Source organism: Ylistrum balloti, unplaced genomic scaffold, assembly GCF_031769215.1.
Source record: "Ylistrum balloti isolate Yb309-2 unplaced genomic scaffold, AGI_CSIRO_Ybal_v1 Utg370342, whole genome shotgun sequence".
Lineage (NCBI taxonomy): Eukaryota > Metazoa > Mollusca > Bivalvia > Pectinida > Pectinidae > Ylistrum > Ylistrum balloti.
In genome coordinates, this window is record NW_026782246.1 from 349549 (window position 1) to 361133 (window position 11585).

An 11585-nucleotide genomic window follows, 5' to 3' on the forward strand; every position below is an offset into this window, starting at 1 on the left:
AATCGTTACACAAGCCTCCCCTTCCCAAGCTTTCATTAGTTTTCTAATTAACCATAAGGACTAATCAACGGTAATTGACTATTCCCGCTGCAGTTTCGCCCACAAAGTGACTGCTTCTGTGACGTCAGCCAATTATACTAATTACTTATATCGTACATCGTACAAGACGAATGGAGCGCTTCCATTGTCAACTCCTTAAGGTTCCCCTGTACGGCACGGTAAAACGAACCCTGGGAACAGGACTGTCAACATTCATATCAATTACTGAAGAAATAGAATGAAAATATTGATAAAATTTTGACAGACTGATTTACTTAACAGTCCATTCCGTATATAGTGTGGACTAGATAACGACTTTGGAATTCGATTGCATTCATTCTCCTCCCCAAAAATAAAAATAAAATAAGAATAAAAACCATATTGAGAAAGGGTACATATTTCCATTACCTCTTTTTGAAGTAAATGTAATTGTCGAAATAAAACCTTTTTTCTCCATTTCATATATACAGCTGTTTTAACAAAATATGTCATGTCGTTTTGATTCTAGACACAGTCTACACAAATTCTTACACAAAGTATCTCTACTTAAAGTATAATTTCTGCATTTTGATGCAAATAAAATGTTTAAAATATACTTGAACGACAATGAAAATAATACAAATATACCAACAAGTACTACAATGTATATCGTCCAAGCAAAAAGAGACAAACAGGTAACATCATCGTCCATCAACAAACACAATATATATTATACAATATTATACAATGTTATACAATGTCAGTTAAGAAAATTTAGGACAGGACAATACATAATTTACACTGTCAACTAAAAGGACAATGTATATAATTCAGTGTCAATCAAGATGAACATTTTATACTTCATTGTCAATTAAAAACTCTATGCTATATGCTACAATGTCAATTCAATGTCAATTGAAAAGAACAAATTATATGATATAATTTCAGTTAAGGAGATCAATGTGTATGTAAATGTGGCAATTTAGAAACATTAAATATCGTATAACGTTGAAAACAATATGCTGCAGTGTCCATGTTCAAGGAAATAATTTGTCACTACAACGTTAATTGAAAAAACGATTATGCTACAACATTAGCGCCGGACAAAAAGTACCACAGCCACAGTATTATCAAGGATAGCACTGGATATAAAACTCTTTAAAAAAACATCAAAGCGTATTTGATATTTAAACAAAAGTAGCGATCGCCTGATCAACAGCATACTACGTATTCTGGACAATATCTTCCAAATCCTTTCCTAAATATTTCTTATGAACTTACAAATGAGAAAGGGGATTCAAATGGATGTTTGCTTTTAAGTTCCCTAATATTATCTATTTTGCACGCCACAGGATTCCAGAAGAATGAGTTAAAATAAAATTTCATTTTAAAGACATATGCAATGTTTGGACCGTAACATGATGGCTGTATACCTTTACTATACTATGTAAGCTTTATTAATTAAGTTGGTACTCCACATGTTTCTTCATTAGGGAGCTCGTGTGGAATGACAAACCTTTATCAGCACTACAGTAGATAATCTAGATGTATCTGACAGAGTTTTACTTTTATTAGCAGCATAAAAATGTCACATGATTTAATAGAATGTGAGCGATAATTATTACATTATAATTAAGAAAATGTGCGCTTGCGATGGTAATCATACCATGCACGCAATGTCATCCGGAATTTGGCGTCTCTTTATGCGCTCTGTCTGTCCATTGCGCTACAGGATACCGCCTAGTGTTAAAACAAGGTGAATCTTCAGCAAATTTGTGTAATTATATACTTTATGCATATGACTTATTTTTCAAAAGTATGAGAAACAGGCCATACCTACATTTGCCAAAATTAGTATGGAACGCAAAGGCGAATTGTAAATTTTGTAAATAAGATAAAGGTGATTTGGAGATGACTGCGGTAACTTAGGTTCAAATTTCCCATTAACAAAGTAAATAACTAAATATCATTAATCTATTCGTACGGTCTTTAGAAACCGATAGCATGGTTAGTATACCTTCATAGAACAATAGACTTCTCTAAATTATAATGATCAGGTTAATATTCGTAACATATTTCAAATTATTCTATTGTTCTGATCATTCTGATTCTGTGTCCTTGTTGGAATTTTTCGATGCAGTACTTTTTTTTCCAAAACTTTTTTGATCAAGTCTTTATATTTTGTTTCTATATATTTTCTCTTTGATGAAAACCTTTGTCCACACTGGACACTCTACAAGAAATTTTGAATTTAAGAACACCTATTTCTTCTTGATAAAGGTTTCCTTTTCTCCGGTTGGTTTCGTTGTAATACTTCTCAGCAAACGGGCCCAAGCTTTGTTTTTTCTTTTGACTTCTTTCATTAAAAAAATGAATACAGTATCTAAAAGTTTATTAAATCAAACCTCGCTGAATCAATTCTTTTGATTTAGTAATGAATTAATCTTGCTGATGTTTTTACTTTATATAACAAGAGATTGAATAATCCTTGCTATATAAAATACACGCACCAGAAATGGAAATTAAAGACGGACTCCTCTTCATCTGTCGCTTACATCGATCCTTACCTACGATGCGTCCTATCTATGATTGCAGTTTTCCACTATTAACAGCAGGCAGTATGTCTTTATTTGACTTTACTGAAATTTCTGTCATCTCTAGCAATCCATGTCCCTACTTTAACAACAAATAGTGCATGCTTGTCGCATTGGATTCGATACCGGAAGGATTTTACATGATAGTTGCGACAACTGACGGATAAACATACGACACGGTGTTTACGTGCGGGAGACCTAAGTTGATGGAAAATATAGGAAAGTTTTGTACTTGACGTCAAATAATCAGTTTTTTCGGCGATTTAAGAAAATTTAAGAGATGTGTACTATTCGCTTTAGCAGATTTTTTTTTTAGATTTCGTCGCTTTGAGTCTAACTTCCTTTTGAGAACGTGATATTACTAACTTGTTCCTATTTAGCCATCCTTCAATCGATGTGCAGTTTCAATAATGAGGTTGTTGTCACATCGGTATTCACAATGTACACTATATCATGTAACGTTATTGAACAGTGAAAGTTTTTTTATTGTTTTGTATAGTCTCTCGGGAAAAATCATCTATGTAGGCACTGTTAACGTTTTACGTCAGTCTTAAGAGAATCTATTTTGACTGCAAAAAGCAAGCATAAAGGATACAACCCGGCTTTTATGCTCTCTGGTTTGGTTCAAATTATCCCCTGGTACTAGTTGAAAAACATATATCGGAATTATTTGGTTTTTTATAAAAAAAAAAAAAAAAAAAAAACACCCGAATATTAATTACTCGGATTGGCCATGATTTACGTGTCGGACATCGCCGATGAAGCAGAAACAGGTCACTCATTTTATTCCGGAACACCTGGTCGTTTTCTCCTTGAATACTTTTTTTCTGGAGTTTCCGTGTAAATCTTTCCTTTGTTCATACTTCGTTCTACATCCATGAAAGTGTAGTGTGGATAACAGTCCTGTTGGCAAGGCGAAATTTTCTTTGCTGTTTTTTTATCAGTAGCATACTGTGTTGCATTCAGTTGTTTAGCTCTACGGTATCTAACTCTAAATTTGTATTAAAAAGGGGAATTCACTCGTGCGTAACCTGTAAAATCTTCTAGAGAGGAGAAGAAAAGTTCTGTCCACAGATCAGCTCTATGTGTTTATGTTTGGAGAAAATATCATCAGTGTTATCAGCTGATATTATTTCTAATAATACATTTATTGCACGAACTCTCAGACATATTTCGTCCATATTTGATTGTTTTTCAATCATCACCAGGAAACGATATTCCCTAGAAATCGGCAAAGCGCGAATTTGTATGAATAAACTGCTAACTAATCAAACAACAGACGAAGAAAGGTTGGCTAGATTTGTTTCACGACATGTAACAACACTTTCAGAAAACACTTATTGGTGTAACCCGTGTCTGCAAAACGGTGAAAAAACGTAATCCTATCTTAATGATATTTTGACGCTTACTGTGAAATGCTTTAATCCAGTGTCTTAACTATCAGCAGGTTTAGTTAATAACACTAGCGCAGCGATATTGGCATACTATGACGATGTTAGAAAGTAGACATATCTCTAGGAGAGTGTACATTAGTTACATAAGTAAGAAACTGTGAGAAAAAAAGTTTTTTTCTCACCGAATGAAGATATGCTTATCCAGAGCACATGGGAATAGATGTTCTCTTATTATCACACAAGATTGCCATGTTATTAAAGAAATGAACCATTTTATGACGTCGAGAATATATTACAAAAACTACATTCTACACATTCATGTGACATTGACGTCACACTGGAGACAACAGATTTAGGGCAAAGCATGATACAATTTCTGCTGGAATTGCCAAAATAACGTGTGATTTATGGCACCTATCACATATTTTTTGCTATTGCACTTTTGCACAGAGGAAGATCAATGTGTACTTTGCTTGCCGAAGGGTATGTTTTATGGAGTAGATACAGTTATATTCATAATGATGAATCTCTGTACTTGTTTTACTTGCACATTCCAGGAGTTTTATTAATACACTGATAAAGCCAAAAAGTATCTGCCGTCACCTTTGATCCACGCACAACTCTTCCAATTTGCATGTGTATGATATCTGACTATAGATATACAATGTCAATTTCAGTTGTCAATATCATGTAATAATGTTTTATTGAATAACGTCGTAATAGATGTCTCCTTCTCTTAACCTTAGTTACCATCCTAATCGTGAAAACACAAAACATCTGAACAAATTAATTTTTTGATTATTAAAAAAAAAACCTTGTACAACAAATTTCCATTTCTTTTTTTTTCATCAGATTTGATCTTGTGTCATATGAAATCTTTATACAGATTATTAAAACATCCAATCGGTATCACAGGACGCTTAATATGGCGATCTCTATCACCTGTGTGTATAAGCGTGTCTCTGTTAAATTAGTGCCTGGTAATAAAGTACTACTCTCGTTTTTTGCTAGGGATAGCAGCAAAACGTAAAAACAACGAGGAAAAAACTATCTAGTAAGTATACTACCGGATACTCCAAATTCAAATTGTGTTAATATTTAATGATATGCCAAAGACACCACTGGAAGACTAAATCAAATTATCATATTTTTTTTTCATTTTGCGAGACATTAGTAAACATATACGTTAGTTACCATACAAGCGTTTCGTAAACCAAGACGAATATTCCGGATCACTTAAACGTTTTATGACATCTTTACACGATAGATATTAAATCCGATACGGGGACAAAAATATGGAAAAAAGTTCAATCTTCGTGGGAAAATATAAAAAATGTGAGATCAGTATAATCCTCTTTCTTCTCCATGCAATCTGTCTAAAACACTTAAATTCTTATCAAACACTGAGAACTGTCCCATCACGTTGTCGAGCTGAATAGCCTCTCCCGCTGGCCGAGAAAACTCTCCGCCATTACAAGCTCCCCACGGGGTGATACTGTCACTACAACTCGACCCCAACACAAATCACACTCTTTCATAAGCGAACTCCTTCTTTACAAACACGAAATTTTGCCACATGAGCTAGCTTACAATGTACAACAAATTTGATAACTTTATAACTTTAATAAGAAAGTGCATCAGTGTCCAAAGTGTTTACAATAATTTTAGTGGATAGAATTATATTTTGTAATACAGCTTCAAATCGGAATATCTAGAAATAGTCGAAAATTGATAACATGAAGATTACCATGCTTTTATATTTGAAAATAAAAAAAAAACTCCGTTGGATGTCAAAGGTGAGGTCATTAGCACTTATGCAAAAACATATGAGCTATTAGTCAATCCCTGTGGGTCGTAAAATTTATGTTTCGGCTTAGTTTACGATAAAACGCTTTATGGGAACGTATCTTTAAGATGTAGTATGCCATATTACAGTAATGCAAGGGAAACTAGAACAGATTGTTTTGTCGGAGTTACTGACCAGAGTAATGATTTTTTTTCAATCTTTCTCTTTACAGGGGTTTGGTATTCAATGCACTTACTACGTACGTTATTCAGAATATTTGATATGTACATTTCTATAATTTTTTTTACATTCCTAATACTCAAATTCCATTTCCCGCAATGAGATGAGATTGCATGCGGGGTTAATATTGGGTTGGGGTTGGGTTTTTTTAACAAAAATGCTTTATATCATTCTTACGAACATCATTACCCTTTCTGTGACTACCAGTTCTGCCTTGTAATCACCGGAAACCTTTCAAAAGCCACCGTTTATTTCTTTCTTAATCCTTGAAGGACAACATAGTTTGCTAGTCCATTATAATTCACAAATTTGCTATTTGGTGTACATTTTGAAATTTCAATTGATAAAAACTTTTCACTTGTGAATATAATAGCTGTTATAAAATCTTTTAAGACCGGAGGGTAAGATATTTGTTTGCTCAATTGAGCAATTGCTTTATGGTGTAACTTTTTCAAAGATGGCGTGTGTTAAACGGAATTGAAACGTTTCAGTCGCAGAAGAAATAAAACAAATGACAAGGGGTTTTCAACGTGATACTGTTAACTTGGATTTATCAAGACTTGCAAGTTGTCGAATTTTTTTGTCTAAAGTTAGTTTTTATTTTTCCTCATTTCTTAGATTTGATTTTTAAGTTTGAAAAAAGCTCTTTGTTCCCGTGACTACAGATACATTTCTCTTGGGGTTGATGTTACCGTGACTATCGATATCTTCCTCTCTTTGTGTTGACGACGTTTTTCTCTTTGTAATGGTGTATCTGTGTCTACCGATAATTTTACATTCTTGTTTTTAGAGTTTCCTTAGCTACCAATGTCTTTCTCTTTGTGTTGACGTTTCCATGGCTACCGACGTTTTTCTCTTTGTAATTGTGTATCTGTGTCTACCGATAATTTTACATTCTTGTTTTTAGAGTTTCCTTAGCTACCAATGTCTTTCTCTTTGTGTTGACGTTTCCATGGCTACCGACGTTTTTCTCTTTGTAATTGTGTATCTGTGTCTACCGATAATTTTACATTCTTGTTTTTAGAGTTTCCTTAGCTACCAATGTCTTTCTCTTTGTGTTGACGTTTCCATGGCTACCGACGTTTTTCTCTTTGTAATTGTGTATCTGTGTCTACCGATAATTTTACATTCTTGTTTTTAGAGTTTCCTTAGCTACCAATGTCTTTCTCTTTGTGTTGACGTTTCCATGGCTACCGACGTTTTTCTCTTTGTAATTGTGTATCTGTGTCTACCGATAATTTTACATTCTTGTTTTTAGAGTTTCCTTAGCTTCCAATGTATTTCTCTTTGTGTTGACATTACCATGGCTACCGATGTCTTTCTCTTTGTGTTGACGTTTCCATGGCTACCGAAGTTTTTCCCTATTTTTTTGTCGTTTTGGCTTCCCCTTGTTGTAACGTTGTTGGGCTTTATCATATTCACCTTCCGCTTGTCTTGGTATTTCTTTCGATTTAGTCTTTTGTGTGTCTTTTGTCCAATCTTTCCTTTTATATCGTTATTGTTTGTTTATTTGTTCGTCTCTGCATTCATGCTTGCAAAGTCTGTGTTCAATATATATCTCATGAATTTAATTCATACTCGCATCACAACCATGACGTTCTACATTTTCCAAAACAAAACTTTTGAATACAAGACATCTCAGGTTTTGTTAATAAAAGTATAATAGCACCAAGCTTTCACGTTCTACTCATGAGAGCTTGGTGATTGACCATGATTAAAGGTCAAATGTCACACTTCACCTTTTTCAAAATAAAAGATTGTGAACAAAATATCTCACAAACCCCTAGAATATCTTAGTTGAATGTTCCACATTTCTGCATTAAAAGGTCAAAGGCTAACAGTATCACTTTGGCAAATAAAACATCCTTGGAACAAGATATCCCACAAATCCTTGGTCTAAAAAGACCAGAATGGGGAGATATATTTATGACACTCTGCTAATTGAGTTTTTCACTTTGATTAAAACTACACTGATTTAGGTCGGATGTGATTGTAAAAACAGATCATTTTGAAGGTCGCTTCGTTTCGAATGTCAACAGTAATTCCACTCTACATGTGGTTGAAGGAACGAGAGCTGTTCTAAACGCTTTTATAATTACACAGGTAATGTACGTGCACGACGCATGTTCTTAAATAAATCTGTGGAACATGATTCTGACTTTCATGGCGATGCACGAGACATGTATATAGCACAGGGTAATCAAAGGCTACGCATATACCTTACAAAAAAGTATTACTGTTTCAGCAAGCGGGTGTTTTTTTTTGTTTATTTTTTTCTTATTTATCAAACAATTACACAAAATTTTCCTGAACTGAACACGTCTTCATTGAATGAGTTAAATTCTTGTAATGGCTTGGCATTATTTAAGCACTGATGCAATTTCCTACCTGTCAGTGACGTAAAAGATGTCGGGGCTTCATTCATAGTTTACTGTGTTTACAGATTATAACACTCACAGAAGCGGGGAAAGTTCGTATCTACTATTACTCACTGCATAGTAAGAGAGGCGGATATTCAATTGTTGGGTACAAGTTTCAAATCGGGAATGACTTCTCAGAAATTGAATTGCACATTTGAAATATCTTGATATTTAACCATTAAATATCTTGATATTTGACCACTTAGATTTGATGTACTGTTAAATGCATTTCCAATTCAGAAATCAACCAAAATGTGATTGCGGCACTCCAGAAATCGATATTGAATGCAAACAAGATATTTACGTTCAGTGGACGGTTATTTCTGTAAATAAAATTTAATAATCGCCACTCGGAATATGAAGTAAGCAAGCATATTTGTTTAAAAAAAAACATGAACATCATAACAGATTGATAGTGTCCCTTCGTCATGATGAGCATCACCACATTAACAGATGGTTAAAAGAGTGGGAATGAACGCTTAAAGTGTTTCGAAATGTATAAATACGGCTAAAGAAAGAGGTTTCTCAAAACTGACATAACTCCACTTTTCCTTTTCTATTGCCATTTTACAAGGAAATACCCACATGTGAACATATTCATAATCGAAAACCAAAAAATAGGGCAAAATATAAATGAAAGAAGTACTTACACGGGGACTCCTGAAAAGTACAAGGAGAATAAAACCAGGTGTTCCGGTAAATTAAGCGTCTTCTACTTCATCAGTTAAATTCGCCAAGTGCATGTTAATCTTGGTCAATTCAAGTAAGCAAGCCACGTTCGCGAATGAGAACACAAGGTATACAACAACAGAACCACCAGGCAAACTAGAAAGCACCAAACACGTCCAACTTCATGTCGCACAAAAGAAACGGATGACTTTCTCATAATTACTTTTTGGCGTAAGCTGTACAAAATAGAATTTAATCAGATATGTCATTGTAGTTTGTTGGCAAACATGATAGTTTTAATTGGATTTTGTTAATGAGTCAACAGTGTTTAAATTCACAAAATAACTATCAGAACTTTCAATACAATACCAGGTGAAGTCAGTACTTTTCTGTGACATATTTATAGATAAGTGAATAGAACATATCATTAGTTGTCTTATTACCAGCTAAATGTACACGGGTATACATGAACTGTTACAATCGTATTGCATATTACAATGACTTGCAATCCTGCTGTATCTTAATGTCCCTTGTCATAGCTCATTACACATTCGTTAAACATGCACTGCACGTGCATTGTCGTAATTGCACATAACAGATGAAATAGATGACAGAAGATATTTCTGATAGTACATGAACTGTCATAAAAATTAGCCTAGGTGGTGTTTAGTTTTCTTACACATGTCCAAATTACTCTCTCGTTGCGATAACACAGCAATTGACGAAAAATTGATGTATTCTGATTTGCACTTTTGTCTAAAAATAATTGGTTGTATAGTGTGCGTGTTTCAAGGAGTCATGGTTGTGTGTATTGTGAGAGAAATATCCCCCTCCCTCCAAAAACTGAAAAACAAATAAAAAAGTTAAGAAAATACGGACAACGAAATCGTAGTAAGAAATAAAAATGGATTCTCGAGGATAAAACATGGTCAAAAGAAAAAATTTGCTTGGAGTAAAAAGTATCAGGTGTGCCTGGGACAGGAATCAATCAACTTTAGGATAATAAGACAATGAGAATCAATAAGACTTTTAAAATGTGCACGAATTTTGGTGTCGCTTGATTTCATTGATATTTATCCACCAAATAATCTTTTTGTTGTGTCATCATGAGGTAACCAAGATGTTAAAATAGAACTGATCACTTAAAGATGGTCGCAAGTTCTTAAAACATTAGCCAAATAATCGCAAAATCTCGGATTTAAGTAAGCTACGTGTATATGCAGGTGTAAGACAACGTAATAGAATTGTAAAATGACTGATTACAAATTCTTATTTACAACTTACTAAATTTCATTTGTATTCAGTACATTATATTCCTGTGCTTTTTTTCGACTTTAGTTCATTTCAAATGGGTTCAAAATAGTCGATGATGATTTATAATTAAACATTAGAAATAAATTGTGCACGGATAGACCAGAAATTATCAATTTAGCGTATAAATAAGATATAATACGCGCAAACATGGCATTTTGGAGATTTTTTTGTCACTTATTTCAAAAGTGAAATTTCACAGAAATATTCACTTACCAGTTAACACCATATCATTACACCACTTGTCTCGATTAGCGGCAGGTGGCGCTCTATATCACACAGTTATCTTCCCTTTATCACATCTAGTGGTGCCCCCTACCGGTCAATTAAACGCTCTGACAGGGAGGCAGTATACAGCGCCTGTAAAGACACCGACGATATTAAGATTTTTATTTACAAGAACTTATATTTTCTCACGAACAATGTTGACGGGAGATCTAGAGAACCATGTCAATCCAATGCTTTATTTGATGGTAATGAAATTTGATAAAGACTTTCAGCTTCTGTTTACAGATCGAAAGCATGGTTATCTTCAACGCTAGCCCGCAATTTACTTATATCTTTCCGTGGTATATATTTTGAGTGGAATTTTGATAAAATGAATTGTTTTTTCTCCTTAAGTACAATAAAATATTTAATTAATGATAAAATTATATATCCATGTGTTCATTAAGATAAGTAAATGTTTTCTTCTGAACTCGATGGTAAATCGGTCTATGACAAGTAGATTGGGAGTTTAAGATAAAGACAGCAGTTATCATGTGAAGCTAGATTGATACAACCAACCTACGACACTCTATACCAGTCGTACAGTCCGTCCATGGGAAAAACCTTCGCGTTCGCTACAAAAACAATCTACAATCAAATCTGCGGTCTCGTGGTTTTCTAAGAGCTTATCCTCTTTGAAATTGCTGCCTGATAGATTCGACTATCGATATTTGACCCGGGAAGGTCATGATAAAAACACCTATAAACAGCATAGTTTATACAGACTCGGCTGAATGTGTTATTATAAATGATATCTTGTTTCTTGAGAACATTTCTATTCCCACCTGTTACTCTAAGGAAGACGTTGGTGTTTGGACATGCAGGAGATCTCCTATTGCTAAGAGATTTCTGACAAGACGTAGCAACAAGACGCCTTGAAAAATGT

At 34.0% G+C, this 11585-nt stretch overlaps 1 protein-coding gene across 2 annotated transcripts in view; it reads right to left on the minus strand.

The window, feature by feature from the left end:
• LOC132553632 (E3 ubiquitin-protein ligase TRIM56-like) overlaps nucleotides 1–10663 on the minus strand; it is a 72589-nt gene extending 61926 nt beyond the window's left edge. For both annotated transcript variants that reach the window (XR_009554355.1, XM_060217890.1), the window contains exons 1-2: nucleotides 10649–10663; nucleotides 9103–9357 (exon numbers count right to left, since the gene is read on the minus strand). The gene's annotated coding sequence lies outside the window, so the exon portion shown is untranslated. The remainder of the gene's footprint in view (nucleotides 1–9102; nucleotides 9358–10648) is intronic.
• Between the last annotated feature and the right edge of the window lie 922 nt (nucleotides 10664–11585).